The sequence below is a fragment of the Pleuronectes platessa genome, chromosome 24 (genome assembly GCF_947347685.1).
Source record: "Pleuronectes platessa chromosome 24, fPlePla1.1, whole genome shotgun sequence".
NCBI lineage: Eukaryota > Metazoa > Chordata > Actinopteri > Pleuronectiformes > Pleuronectidae > Pleuronectes > Pleuronectes platessa.
The window spans coordinates 14,951,142-14,963,933 of NC_070649.1; positions in this window are offsets into that span (position 1 = coordinate 14,951,142).

A 12,792-nucleotide genomic window follows, 5' to 3' on the forward strand; every position below is an offset into this window, starting at 1 on the left:
ACTGGTGATCAGCCCTGTGTTGGACTGGTGATCCTCCCTGTGTTGGACAGGTGATCAGCCCTGTGTTGGACCGGTGATGAGCCCTGTGTTGCACTGGTGATCCTCCCTTTGATGGGCTGGTTATCAGCCCTGTGATGGACTGGTGATCCTCCCTGTGCTAGATTGGTGATCCTCCCTGTGATGGACTAGTGATCCTCCCTGTGATGGACTGGTGATCAGCCCTGTGATGGACTGGTGATCCTTCCTGTATTGGACTGGTGATCCTCCCTGTGATGGACTGGTGATCCTCCCTGTGTTGGACTGGTGATCAGACCTGTGATGGACTGGTGATGAGCCCTGTGATGGACTGGTGATCAGCCCTATGTTGGACTGGTGATCAGACCTGTGATGGACTGGTGATGAGCCCTGTCATGGACTGGTGATCCTCCCTGTGATGGATTGGTGATCCTCCCTCTGATGGACTGGTGATCAGCCCTGAGATGGACTGGTGATCCTCCCTGTGATTGATTGGTGATCCTCCCTGTGATGGACTGGTGATCCTCCCTGTGATGGACTGGTGATCAGCCCTGTTATGGACTGGTGATCAGACCTGTGATGGACTGGTGATCAGCCCATCGATGGACTGGTGATCCTCCCGGTGATGGACTGGTGATCAGCCCTGTGTTAGACTGGTGATCCTCTCTGTGTTGGACTGGTGATCAGCCCTGTGTTGGACCGGTGATGAGCCCTGTGTTGGACTGGTGATCCTCCCTTTGATGGACTGGTGATCCTCCCTTTGATGGGCTGGTTATCAGCCCTGTGATGGACTGGTGATCCTCCCTTTGATGGACTGGTGATCCTCCCTTTGATGGACTGGTTATAGCCCCTTTGATGGACTGGTTATCAGCCATGTGATGGACTGGTGATCCTCCCTTTGATGGACTGGTGATCAGCCCTGTGATGGACTGGTGATCCTCCTTGTTATGGACTGGTGATCCTCCCTCTGATGGACTGGTGATCAGCCCTGTGATGGACTGGTGATCCTCCCTGTGCTGGATTCGTGATCCTCCCTGTGATGGACTGGTGATCCTCCCTGTGATGGACTGGTGATCAGCACTGTGATGGACTGGTGATCCTCCCTGTGATGGACTGGTGATCCTCCCTCTGATGGACTGGTGATCAGCCCTATGATGGACTGGTGATCCTCTCTGTGATGGACTGGTGATCCTCCCTTTGATGGACTGGTGATCATCCCTTTGATGGACTGGTTATAACCCCTTCGATGGACTGGTTATCAGCCATGTGATGGATTGGTGATCCTCCCTTTTATGGACTGGTTTTCAGCCCTGTGATGGACTGGTGATCCTCCTTTTGATGGACTGGGTATCCTCCCTCTGATGGACTGGTGATCAGCCCTGTGATGGACTGGTGATCCTCCCTTTGATGGACTGGTGATCAGCCCTGTGATGGACTAGTGATCCTCCCTGTGATGGACTGGTGATCAGCCCTGTGATGGACTGGTGATCCTTCCTGTATTGGACTGGTGATCCTCCCTGTGATGGACTGGTGATCCTCCCTGTGTTGGACTGGTGATCAGACCTGTGATGGACTGGTGATCCTTTCTGTGATGGACTGGTGATGAGCACTGTGATGGACTGGTGATCAGCCCTGTGTTGGACTGGTGATCCTCCCTGTGCTGGATTGGTGATCCTCCCTGTGATGGACTGGTGATCCTCCCTGTGATGGACTGGTGATCAGCCCTGTGATGGACTGGTGATCCTCCCTGTGATGGACTGGTGATCCTTCCTCTGATGGACTGGTGATCCTCCCTGTGATGGACTGGTGATCAGCCCTGTGATGGACTGTTGATCCTCCCGGTGATGGACTGGTGATCAGCCCTGTGTTAGACTGGTGATCCTCCCTGTGTTGGACTGGTGATCAGCACTGTGTTGGACCGGTGATGAGCCCTGTGTTGCACTGGTGATCCTCCCTTTGATGGGCTGGTTATCAGCCCTGTGATGGACTGGTGATCCTCCCTGTGCTAGATTGGTGATCCTCCCTGTGATGGACTAGTGATCCTCCCTGTGATGGACTGGTGATCAGCCCTGTGATGGACTGGTGATCCTCCCTGTATTGGACTGGTGATCCTCCCTGTGATGGACTGGTGATCCTCCCTGTGTTGGACTGGTGATCAGACCTGTGATGGACTGGTGATGAGCCCTGTGATGGACTGGTGATCAGCCCTATGTTGGACTGGTGATCAGACCTGTGATGGACTGGTGATGAGCCCTGTCATGGACTGGTGATCCTCCCTGTGATGGATTGGTGATCCTCCCTCTGATGGACTGGTGATCAGCCCTGTGATGGACTGGTGATCCTCCCTGTGATGGATTGGTGATCCTCCCTGTGATGGACTGGTGTTCCTCCCTGTGATGGACTGGTGATCAGCCCTGTTATGGACTGGTGATCAGACCTGTGATGGACTGGTGATCAGCCCATCGATGGACTGGTGATCCTCCCGGTGATGGACTGGTGATCAGCCCTGTGTTAGACTGTTGATCCTCTCTGTGTTGGACTGGTGATCAGCCCTGTGTTGGACCGGTGATGAGCCCTGTGTTGGACTGGTGATCCTCCCTTTGATGGGCTGGTTATCGGCCCTGTGATGGACTGGTGATCCTCCCTTTGATGGACTGGTGATCCTCTCTTTGATGGACTGGTTATAGCCCCTTTGATGGACTGGTTATCAGCCATGTGATGGACTGGTGATCCTCCCTTTGATGGACTGGTGATCAGCCCTGTGATGGACTGGTGATCCTCCTTGTTATGGACTGGTGATCCTCCCTCTGATGGACTGGTGATCAGCCCTGTGATGGACTGGTGATCCTCCCTGTGCTGGATTCGTGATCCTCACTGTGATGGACTGGTGATCCTCCCTGTGATGGACTGGTGATCAGCACTGTGATGGACTGGTGATCCTCCCTGTGATGGACTGGTGATCCTCCCTCTGATGGACTGGTGATCAGCCCTATGATGGACTGGTGATCCTCTCTGTGATGGACTGGTGATCCTCCCTTTGATGGACTGGTGATCATCCCTTTGATGGACTGGTTATAACCCCTTCGATGGACTGGTTATCAGCCATGTGATGGATTGGTGATCCTCCCTTTTATGGACTGGTTTTCAGCCCTGTGATGGACTGGTGATCCTCCTTTTGATGGACTGGGGATCCTCCCTCTGAGGGACTGGTGATAAGCCCTGTGATGGACTGGTGATCCTCCCTTTGATGGACTGGTGATCAGCCCTGTGATGGACTAGTGATCCTCCCTGTGATGGACTGGTGATCAGCCCTGTGATGGACTGGTGATCCTTCCTGTATTGGACTGGTGATCCTCCCTGTGATGGACTGGTGATCCTCCCTGTGTTGGACTGGTGATCAGACCTGTGATGGACTGGTGATGAGCCCTGTGATGGACTGGTGATCAGACCTATGTTGGACTGGTGATCAGACCTGTGATGGACTGGTGATGAGCCCTGTCATGGACTGGTGATCCTCCCTGTGATGGATTGGTGATCCTCCCTCTGATGGACTGGTGATCAGCCCTGTGATGGACTGGTGATCCTCCCTGTGATGGATTGGTGATCCTCCCTGTGATGGACTGGTGATCCTCCCTGTGATGGACTGGTGATCCTCCCTCTGATGGAATGGTGATCAGCCCTATGATGGACTGGTGATCCTCTCTGTGATGGACTGGTGATCCTCCCTTTGATGGACTGGTGATCATCCCTTTGATGGACTGGTTATAACCCCTTCGATGGACTGGTTATCAGCAATGTGATGGATTGGTGATCCTCCCTTTTATGGACTGGTTTTTAGCCCTGTGATGGACTGGTGATCCTCCTTTTGATGGACTGGGGATCCTCCCTCTGATGGACTGGTGATCAGCCCTGTGATGGACTGGTGATCCTCCCTTTGATGGACTGGTGATCAGCCCTGTGATGGACTGGTAATCCTCCTTGTGATGGACTGGTGATCCTCCCTCTGATGGACCGGTGATGAGCCCTGTGTTGGACTGGTGATCCTCCCTTTGATGGACTGGTGATCCTCCCTTTGATGGGCTGGTTACCAGCCCTGTGATGGACTGGTGATCCTCCCTTTGATGGACTGGTGATCCTCCCTTTGATGGACTGGTTATAGCCCCTGTGATGGACTGGTTATCAGCCATGTGATGGACTGGTGATCCTCCCTTTGATGGACTGGTGATCAGCCCTCGATGGACTGGTGATCCTCCCTGTGATGGACTGATGATCCTCCCTCTGATGGACTGGTGATCAGCCCTGTGATGGACTGGTGATCCTCCCTGTGATGGATTGGTGATCCTTCCTTTGATGGACTGGTGATCAGCCCTGTGATGGACTGGTGATCCTCCTTGTGATGGACTGGTGATCCTCCCTGTGATGGATTGGTGATCCTCCCTGTGATGGACTGTTGATCCTCCCTGTGATGGACTGGTGATCCTCCCTCTGATGGACTGGTGATCCTCCCTGTGATGGACTGGTGATCCTTCCTGTGATGGACTGGTGATGAGCCCTGTGATGGACTGGTGATCAGCCCTGTGTTGGACTGGTGATCAGCGCTGTGATGGACTGGTGATCCTCCCGGTGATGGACTGGTGATCAGCTCTGTGTTGGACCGGTGATGAGCCCTGTGTTGGACTGGTTATCCTCCCTTTGATGGACTGGTGATCCTCCCTTTGATGGGCTGGTTACCAGCCCTGTGATGGACTGGTGATTCTCCCTGTGATGGACTGGTGATCCTCCCTTTGATGGACTGGTGATCCTCCCTGTGATGGACTGGTGATCCTCCCTCTGATGGACTGGTGATCAGCCCTATGATGGACTGGTGATCCTCTCTGTGATGGACTGGTGATCCTCCCTTTGATGGACTGGTGATCATCCCTTTGATGGACTGGTTATAACCCCTTCGAGGGACTGGTTATCAGCCATGTGATGGATTGGTGATCCTCCCTTTTATGGACTGGTTTTCAGCCCTGTGATGGACTGGTGATCCTCCTTTTGATGGACTGGGGATCCTCCCTCTGATGGACTGGTGATCAGCCCTGTGATGGACTGGTGATCCTCCCTTTGATGGACTGGTGATCAGCCCTGTGATGGACTAGTGATCCTCCCTGTGATGGACTGGTGATCAGCCCTGTGATGGACTGGTGATCCTTCCTGTATTGGACTGGTGATCCTCCCTGTGATGGACTGGTGATCCTCCCTGTGTTGGACTGGTGATCAGACCTGTGATGGACTGGTGATCCTTTCTGTGATGGACTGGTGATGAGCACTGTGATGGACTGGTGATCAGCCCTGTGTTGGACTGGTGATCCTCCCTGTGCTGGATTGGTGATCCTCCCTGTGATGGACTGGTGATCCTCCCTGTGATGGACTGGTGATCAGCCCTGTGATGGACTGGTGATCCTCCCTGTGATGGACTGGTGATCCTTCCTCTGATGGACTGGTGATCCTCCCTGTGATGGACTGGTGATCAGCCCGGTGATGGACTGTTGATCCTCCCGGTGATGGACTGGTGATCAGCCCTGTGTTAGACTGGTGATCATCCCTGTGTTGGACTGGTGATCATTACTGTGTTGGACCGGTGATGAGCCCTGTGTTGCACTGGTGATCCTCCCTTTGATGGGCTGGTTATCAGCCCTGTGATGGACTGGTGATCCTCCCTGTGCTAGATTGGTGATCCTCCCTGTGATGGACTAGTGATCCTCCCTGTGATGGACTGGTGATCAGCCCTGTGATGGACTGGTGATCCTTCCTGTATTGGACTGGTGATCCTCCCTGTGATGGACTGGTGATCCTCCCTGTGTTGGACTGGTGATCAGACCTGTGATGGACTGGTGATGAGCCCTGTGATGGACTGGTGATCAGCCCTATGTTGGACTGGTGATCAGACCTGTGATGGACTGGTGATGAGCCCTTTCATGGACTGGTGATCCTCCCTGTGATGGATTGGTGATCCTCCCTCTGATGGACTGGTGATCAGCCCTGTGATGGACTGGTGATCCTCCCTGTGATGGATTGGTGATCCTCCCTGTGATGGACTGGTGATCCTCCCTGTGATGGACTGGTGATCAGCCCTGTTATGGACTGGTGATCAGACCTGTGATGGACTGGTGATCAGCCCATCGATGGACTGGTGATCCTCCCGGTGATGGACTGGTGATCAGCCCTGTGTTAGACTGGTGATCCTCTCTGTGTTGGACTGGTGATCAGCCCTGTGTTGGACCGGTGATGAGCCCTGTGTTGGACTGGTGATCCTCCCTTTGATGGGCTGGTTATCAGCCCTGTGATGGACTGGTGATCCTCCCTTTGATGGACTGGTGATCCTCTCTTTGATGGACTGGTTATAGCCCCTTTGATGGACTGGTTATCAGCCATGTGATGGACTGGTGATCCTCCCTTTGATGGACTGGTGATCAGCCCTGTGATGGACTGATGATCCTCCTTGTTATGGACTGGTGATCCTCCCTCTGATGGACTGGTGATCAGCCCTGTGATGGACTGGTGATCCTCCCTGTGCTGGATTCGTGATCCTCCCTGTGATGGACTGGTGATCCTCCCTGTGATGGACTGGTGATCAGCACTGTGATGGACTGGTGATCCTCCCTGTGATGGACTGGTGATCCTCCCTCTGATGGACTGGTGATCAGCCCTATGATGGACTGGTGATCCTCTCTGTGATGGACTGGTGATCCTCCCTTTGATGGACTGGTGATCATCCCTTTGATGGACTGGTTATAACCCCTTCGATGGACTGGTTATCAGCCATGTGATGGATTGGTGATCCTCCCTTTTATGGACTGGTTTTCAGCCCTGTGATGGACTGGTGATCCTCCCTTTGATGGACTGGTGATCAGCCCTGTGATGGACTAGTGATCCTCCCTGTGATGGACTGGTGATCAGCCCTGTGATGGACTGGTGATCCTTCCTGTATTGGACTGGTGATCCTCCTTGTGATGGACTGGTGATCCTCCCTGTGTTGGACTGGTGATCAGACCTGTGATGGACTGGTTATGAGCCCTGTGATGGACTGGTGATCAGCCCTATGTTGGACTGGTGATCAGACCTGTGATGGACTGGTGATGAGCCCTGTCATGGACTGGTGATCCTCCCTGTGATGGATTGGTGATCCTCCCTCTGATGGACTGGTGATCAGCCCTGTGATGGACTGGTGATCCTCCCTGTGATGGATTGGTGATCCTCCCTGTGATGGACTGGTGATCCTCCCTGTGATGGACTGGTGATCCTCCCTCTGATGGAATGGTGATCAGCCCTATGATGGACTGGTGATCCTCTCTGTGATGGACTGGTGATCCTCCCTTTGATGGACTGGTGATCATCCCTTTGATGGACTGGTTATAACCCCTTCGATGGACTGGTTATCAGCCAAGTGATGGATTGGTGATCCTCCCTTTTATGGACTGGTTTTCAGCCCTGTGATGGACTGGTGATCCTCCTTTTGATGGACTGGGGATCCTCCCTCTGATGGACTGGTGATCAGCCCTGTGATGGACTGGTGATCCTCCCTTTGATGGACTGGTGATCAGCCCTGTGATGGACTGGTAATCCTCCTTGTGATGGACTGGTGATCCTCCCTCTGATGGACTGGTGATCAGCCCTGTGATGGACTGGTGATCCTCCCTGTGATGGATTGGTGATCCTCACTGTGATGGACGGGTGATCCTCCCTGTGATGGACTGGTGATCCTTCCTGTGATGGACTGGTGATGAGCCCTGTGATGGACTGGTGATCAGCCCTGTGTTGGACTGGTGATCCTCCCTGTGTTGGACAGGTGATCAGCCCTGTGTTGGACCGGTGATGAGCCCTGTGTTGGACTGGTGATCCTCCCTTTGATGGACTGGTGATCCTCCCTTTGATGGGCTGGTTACCAGCCCTGTGATGGACTGGTGATCCTCCCTTTGATGGACTGGTGATCCTCCCTTTGATGGACTGGTTATAGCCCCTGTGATGGACTGGTTATCAGCCATGTGATGGACTGGTGATCCTCCCTTTGATGGACTGGTGATCAGCCCTCGATGGACTGGTGATCCTCCCTGTGATGGACTGATGATCCTCCCTCTGATGGACTGGTGATCAGCCCTGTGATGGACTGGTGATCCTCCCTGTGATGGATTGGTGATCCTTCCTTTGATGGACTGGTGATCAGCCCTGTGATGGACTGGTGATCCTCCTTGTGATGGACTGGTGATCCTCCCTGTGATGGATTGGTGATCCTCCCTGTGATGGACTGTTGATCCTCCCTGTGATGGACTGGTGATCCTCCCTCTGATGGACTGGTGATCCTCCCTGTGATGGACTGGTGATCCTTCCTGTGATGGACTGGTGATGAGCCCTGTGATGGACTGGTGATCAGCCCTGTGTTGGACTGGTGATCAGCCCTGTGATGGACTGGTGATCCTCCCGGTGATGGACTGGTGATCAGCTCTGTGTTGGACCGGTGATGAGCCCTGTGTTGGACTGGTTATCCTCCCTTTGATGGACTGGTGATCCTCCCTCTGATGGACTGGTGATCAGCCCTGTGATGGACTGGTGATCCTCCCTGTGATGGATTGGTGATCCTCACTGTGATGGACGGGTGATCCTCCCTGTGATGGACTGGTGTTCCTTCCTGTGATGGACTGGTGATGAGCCCTGTGATGGACTGGTGATCAGCCCTGTGTTGGACTGGTGATCCTCCCTGTGTTGGACAGGTGATCAGCCCTGTGATGGACTGTTGATCCTCCCGGTGATGGACTGGTGATCAGCCCTGTGTTAGACTGGTGATCCTCCCTGTGTTGGACTGGTGATCAGCACTGTGTTGGACCGGTGATGAGCCCTGTGTTGCACTGGTGATCCTCCCTTTGATGGGCTGGTTATCAGCCCTGTGATGGACTGGTGATCCTCCCTGTGCTAGATTGGTGATCCTCCCTGTGATGGACTAGTGATCCTCCCTGTGATGGACTGGTGATCAGCCCTGTGATGGACTGGTGATCCTCCCTGTATTGGACTGGTGATCCTCCCTGTGATGGACTGGTGATCCTCCCTGTGTTGGACTGGTGATCAGAACTGTGATGGACTGGTGATGAGCCCTGTGATGGACTGGTGATCAGCCCTATGTTGGACTGGTGATCAGACCTGTGATGGACTGGTGATGAGCCCTGTCATGGACTGGTGATCCTCCCTGTGATGGATTGGTGATCCTCCCTCTGATGGACTGGTGATCAGCCCTGTGATGGACTGGTGATCCTCCCTGTGATGGATTGGTGATCCTCCCTGTGATGGACTGGTGTTCCTCCCTGTGATGGACTGGTGATCAGCCCTGTTATGGACTGGTGATCAGACCTGTGATGGACTGGTGATCAGCCCATCGATGGACTGGTGATCCTCCCGGTGATGGACTGGTGATCAGCCCTGTGTTAGACTGTTGATCCTCTCTGTGTTGGACTGGTGATCAGCCCTGTGTTGGACCGGTGATGAGCCCTGTGTTGGACTGGTGATCCTCCCTTTGATGGGCTGGTTATCGGCCCTGTGATGGACTGGTGATCCTCCCTTTGATGGACTGGTGATCCTCTCTTTGATGGACTGGTTATAGCCCCTTTGATGGACTGGTTTTCAGCCATGTGATGGACTGGTGATCCTCCCTTTGATGGACTGGTGATCAGCCCTGTGATGGACTGGTGATCCTCCTTGTTATGGACTGGTGATCCTCCCTCTGATGGACTGGTGATCAGCCCTGTGATGGACTGGTGATCCTCCCTGTGCTGGATTCGTGATCCTCACTGTGATGGACTGGTGATCCTCCCTGTGATGGACTGGTGATCAGCACTGTGATGGACTGGTGATCCTCCCTGTGATGGACTGGTGATCCTCCCTCTGATGGACTGGTGATCAGCCCTATGATGGACTGGTGATCCTCTCTGTGATGGACTGGTGATCCTCCCTTTGATGGACTGGTGATCATCCCTTTGATGGACTGGTTATAACCCCTTCGATGGACTGGTTATCAGCCATGTGATGGATTGGTGATCCTCCCTTTTATGGACTGGTTTTCAGCCCTGTGATGGACTGGTGATCCTCCTTTTGATGGACTGGGGATCCTCCCTCTGAGGGACTGGTGATCAGCCCTGTGATGGACTGGTGATCCTCCCTTTGATGGACTGGTGATCAGCCCTGTGATGGACTAGTGATCCTCCCTGTGATGGACTGGTGATCAGCCCTGTGATGGACTGGTGATCCTTCCTGTATTGGACTGGTGATCCTCCCTGTGATGGACTGGTGATCCTCCCTGTGTTGGACTGGTGATCAGACCTGTGATGGACTGGTGATGAGCCCTGTGATGGACTGGTGATCAGCCCTATGTTGGACTGGTGATCAGACCTGTGATGGACTGGTGATGAGCCCTGTCATGGACTGGTGATCCTCCCTGTGATGGATTGGTGATCCTCCCTCTGATGGACTGGTGATCAGCCCTGTGATGGACTGGTGATCCTCCCTGTGATGGATTGGTGATCCTCCCTGTGATGGACTGGTGATCCTCCCTGTGATGGACTGGTGATCCTCCCTCTGATGGAATGGTGATCAGCCCTATGATGGACTGGTGATCCTCTCTGTGATGGACTGGTGATCCTCCCTTTGATGGACTGGTGATCATCCCTTTGATGGACTGGTTATAACCCCTTCGATGGACTGGTTATCAGCCATGTGATGGATTGGTGATCCTCCCTTTTATGGACTGGTTTTCAGCCCTGTGATGGACTGGTGATCCTCCTTTTGATGGACTGGGGATCCTCCCTCTGATGGACTGGTGATCAGCCCTGTGATGGACTGGTGATCCTCCCTTTGATGGACTGGTGATCAGCCCTGTGATGGACTGGTAATCCTCCTTGTGATGGACTGGTGATCCTCCCTCTGATGGACCGGTGATGAGCCCTGTGTTGGACTGGTGATCCTCCCTTTGATGGACTGGTGATCCTCCCTTTGATGGGCTGGTTACCAGCCCTGTGATGGACTGGTGATCCTCCCTTTGATGGACTGGTGATCCTCCCTTTGATGGACTGGTTATAGCCCCTGTGATGGACTGGTTATCAGCCATGTGATGGACTGGTGATCCTCCCTTTGATGGACTGGTGATCAGCCCTCGATGGACTGGTGATCCTCCCTGTGATGGACTGATGATCCTCCCTCTGAAGGACTGGTGATCAGCCCTGTGATGGACTGGTGATCCTCCCTGTGATGGATTGGTGATCCTTCCTTTGATGGACTGGTGATCAGCCCTGTGATGGACTGGTGATCCTCCTTGTGATGGACTGGTGATCCTCCCTGTGATGGATTGGTGATCCTCCCTGTGATGGACTGTTGATCCTCCCTGTGATGGACTGGTGATCCTCCCTCTGATGGACTGGTGATCCTCCCTGTGATGGACTGGTGATCCTTCCTGTGATGGACTGGTGATGAGCCCTGTGATGGACTGGTGATCAGCCCTGTGTTGGACTGGTGATCAGCGCTGTGATGGACTGGTGATCCTCCCGGTGATGGACTGGTGATCAGCTCTGTGTTGGACCGGTGATGAGCCCTGTGTTGGACTGGTTATCCTCCCTTTGATGGACTGGTGATCCTCCCTTTGATGGGCTGGTTACCAGCCCTGTGATGGACTGGTGATTCTCCCTGTGATGGACTGGTGATCCTCCCTGTGATGGACTGGTGATCCTCCCTGTGATGGACTGGTGATCCTCCCTGTGATGGACTGGTGATCCTCCCTCTGATGGACTGGTGATCAGCCCTATGATGGACTGGTGATCCTCTCTGTGATGGACTGGTGATCCTCCCTTTGATGGACTGGTGATCATCCCTTTGATGGACTGGTTATAACCCCTTCGAGGGACTTGTTATCAGCCATGTGATGGATTGGTGATCCTCCCTTTTATGGACTGGTTTTCAGCCCTGTGATGGACTGGTGATCCTCCTTTTGATGGACTGGGGATCCTCCCTCTGATGGACTGGTGATCAGCCCTGTGATGGACTGGTGATCCTCCCTTTGATGGACTGGTGATCAGCCCTGTGATGGACTAGTGATCCTCCCTGTGATGGACTGGTGATCAGCCCTGTGATGGACTGGTGATCCTTCCTGTATTGGACTGGTGATCCTCCCTGTGATGGACTGGTGATCCTCCCTGTGTTGGACTGGTGATCAGACCTGTGATGGACTGGTGATCCTTTCTGTGATGGACTGGTGATGAGCACTGTGATGGACTGGTGATCAGCCCTGTGTTGGACTGGTGATCCTCCCTGTGCTGGATTGGTGATCCTCCCTGTGATGGACTGGTGATCCTCCCTGTGATGGACTGGTGATCAGCCCTGTGATGGACTGGTGATCCTCCCTGTGATGGACTGGTGATCCTTCCTCTGATGGACTGGTGATCCTCCCTGTGATGGACTGGTGATCAGCCCGGTGATGGACTGTTGATCCTCCCGGTGATGGACTGGTGATCAGCCCTGTGTTAGACTGGTGATCCTCCCTGTGTTGGACTGGTGATCATTACTGTGTTGGACCGGTGATGAGCCCTGTGTTGCACTGGTGATCCTCCCTTTGATGGGCTGGTTATCAGCCCTGTGATGGACTGGTGATCCTCCCTGTGCTAGATTGGTGATCCTCCCTGTGATGGACTAGTGATCCTCCCTGTGATGGACTGGTGATAAGCCCTGTGATGGACTGGTGATCCTTCCTGTATTGGACTGGTG